Below are 3,396 nucleotides of genomic sequence, written 5' to 3' on the forward strand. Positions count from 1 at the left end.
ATAAAATAATTTAAATTTAATAATAATAAATAAAAATAGGCTTGAAAGAAGCCACAGAAAACAGCTCAAGGGAAGATGGTCAACTTTAAATCAAATTGCATTAATAATAAGAATACAGTTTTTAAAAGCCTGAACATTCTAATTAATAGGCAGAATCCTCCACACTAGAAAAAACAAACAAATAAAAAGTATACACAATTATATGTTATTTATGTAAGAGGTGACTTAAATGGAAAGACACAGTTAGATGGAATACAACAGTATAGGAATATATATATATATATATATAATGCAAAATTAAACATAAGAAAATAGAAACTGGTACATTAATGCCAAAAAAAGTAGACTTCAAGAAACATAGTATAACTAGAGATTCAGAGGGATACTTAATCATGATTAACAAATTTATTTATAAAGATGGCAATAATCCTAAATGGTTAGAAGCCTAATACCAGAATTTCAAAGTACATGTGTTCCCAGTTTTTGGAAAGTTTGCTTTATGCCACTCGTTTTTATGGAAGACCTGCATTAGTACTCATGTTCACTAACCTAAAGAAATCCGAGCTCAGGGGGCGAGAGTGCACGGGAGGGAATAATAATAGAGAGACATACAGTCCTTACAATAACTGACCATACAAGATAAAAAAAAGCAGTTTCGCCCATGAATAAAGCTCAGAATGCAGGAAAGGATGGGAAAGAAAGACAAATGGAAATGGGAAACAAGGGAAGAAGTAGTTAAAGTGTTGCTATATTGTGGGAATTACAATCAAGGTCACACAATGTATATGGACTGTTCAATGGAAAACCAATTTGCTCTGTAAACTTTCACTCAAATCATAATAAAGTTCTTTAAAAAATTAACAAAACCCTTATATACGGTCCCTGGAGACGGATATCATGCTATGTAAAGTAGAGGGTCAGAGAAAAAGAACAAGACCCTCAACGAGACGGATTGACACAGCAGGTACCACACTAGTCTCAAACATAACAATTGTGAGGATGGTGTTTCGTTCTGTTGTGCATAGGATCAGTATGAGTCAACTCCGCAGCACCTAACAGCCACAACAACAATGTACAAACTTCACATCAATCTGACAAGGATATTATAGGAAAGGAAAATTAAAGATACAACTCTCTTATGACCACAAGCAAAAAAAAAAAAAAAAATAGGTATAACAAACTGAATCCAAGATACATCAACTGTAATACTCATGAACAAATTATGTCTAGTCCAAGAATCGATTAAATTCTTAACACTATTTGGGTATCAAAGAACATTAACAGACCAAATAAGCAAAATCATACGACTATCCCAACATATGCAGAAATGCTATTGGGCAAAATTTATCACATATTTATGATTAAAAAAGCCATAATACTGCAGAAAATATCATAATTAATGGTAAAATATTGAAAAACTTCCATGTGAGATCAAGTACAAGACAAGGATTCCTGTTATGACAAATTTTACTCAACATTTTTTGAAGGTCCTGTTGTTGTTGTTGTTATGTACCATTGAGTCGGACCTGACTCCTAGCGACCCCTCCTTGGGTTTCCGAGGCAGTATCACTATGGAAGTAGATTGCCCTATCTTCCTTCTGAGGAGTGGCTGGTGGTCTTCTGGTTAGCAGTCAAGTGCCTTAGGCACTACGCTACCAGAACTCCCAAGGCAATAATGCAAAAAAGAATTTTTTTAAAAAAGGCATAACAATTGAAAAGGAAAGAATGCAATCGCTATTATTCACAGATTGCATGACTATGCAGTCTAAAAGCAATCTATAGCTAATGTGTTAAAAATTAGTCAATTTAATAAGATTGTTGAGCACAAGTTCAAGAAAAAAATCAATTGTTATTCAATAAACAAGGAACAAGAAATCAGAAAATAACATTGATATAAAAATACCATTTACAATGGCATCAAAGAAAATCAAATTACTTAGTAACAATTTAATGAAAAATGTGCAAGTTTTTTACACAGCAAACTATAGAAAATTATTGAGAGGTATTAAGGAACAGAAAAGGATCTCTGGTGCCACAGTGCCTAAAGCATTTGACTGCTAACCAGAAGGCTGGTGGTTGAAACCCACCAAATGGAATGGCATATGACCTTCAGGGATTAGAACAATCAACATTTTTAAGCTAGTCAGTTCTCCCACACTGGGGAACAGATTCAATATGATCCAGGTTCAAATTCTGGCATTTCTGATAATGCTGAGGTTTTTTTTATCTACAGGTTAGTTATACGGGTATTTTTATTTTGTGTACTTTTTTGTATACTTACTACACTTTGATGAAAATGTTTATTTATTAAGGAAAAGCATTGAAGTGGTTGCATATTCTGGCTTTAAAAATATGATTTCTTTGCACTTAACCAAAACAAAACTGGCTTATGAAGTTTAAGAAACAATTCAGGCTTTACAGATTTAGTAACAGAAGCAGGTGCACATTGTATGTTTCAGATAGCAACAAAAGGATAACTAGACCTTAAGAAAGATAAGAAAAGCAGTGCTATGGTATACAGTAGGAGATGTACATAAACATGAAAACAAAGAAGATGAATAAAAAGATGAAGATGACAAAGATGAAAATAAGAGGAAAGAAAGAGGATCAAAGGAAGGCAGAGAGAAGGAGAAAGAGAACAAGATTTCAAATTACAGAGTCATGAAAAAATATGACAAATAAAAGTTCATTGAAAACTAATGAGCAATAAGTAAGAAATAGTATGGGGGAAAAAAAGCTTCCAAATGATTTCTTTTAATATTTGGACAAACATGGAAAGTGAAAGGATAAACCATATATCTCATCAGGGCCTACATTACTCAAGTATAATGCTACAGACAAGAAATTCATTAATATTGAAATTCCTCCCAGCACTTAAATGTTGAAGATACGTGATAGAAGGAACACTGGGCTTATGGGTCAGAAATTTGGTTTCCATAATTTCATGCCTGGTCTGTGACCTTAGGCAAATTATCCAACCTTTTAGAACCTCAGTCACTTCATGTTTAAAAGATTGCTAAATATATTTGCTTACCCACCAAACAGCATTGCTATGAGCATCTTATTTGACAATGGGAACCCATCCAATCTATAAGTGAGTTTTAAGCCCTATAAGTCAATAGAAAATGTGTTTATATTACATTAAACACCATGTAGAGGTTTTCACTCTAACAGCTAAATGTGCTTTAACTCTGTATTTTCTATAAAATGATATTTGCTATACAAATATAGTTCCAAGAGTTCATTTCAGAAGTAAGGCACAGTTATTAGCTATTGAAGTTTCACCTGGAGACTGCAAAGCTGTGGGATATCAAATTTTTATTCAGGCTCAAACTCAATCAGAATGGAGTTTTCAAAATTAGAAAGCAAATGTCATTAAAATGTTAATGTGTGTCA

The sequence above is a fragment of the Orycteropus afer genome, unplaced genomic scaffold (assembly GCF_000298275.1).
Source record: "Orycteropus afer afer isolate SDZICR_OR568_19922 unplaced genomic scaffold, OryAfe1.0 scaffold00697, whole genome shotgun sequence".
Taxonomy (NCBI): Eukaryota; Metazoa; Chordata; class Mammalia; order Tubulidentata; family Orycteropodidae; genus Orycteropus; species Orycteropus afer.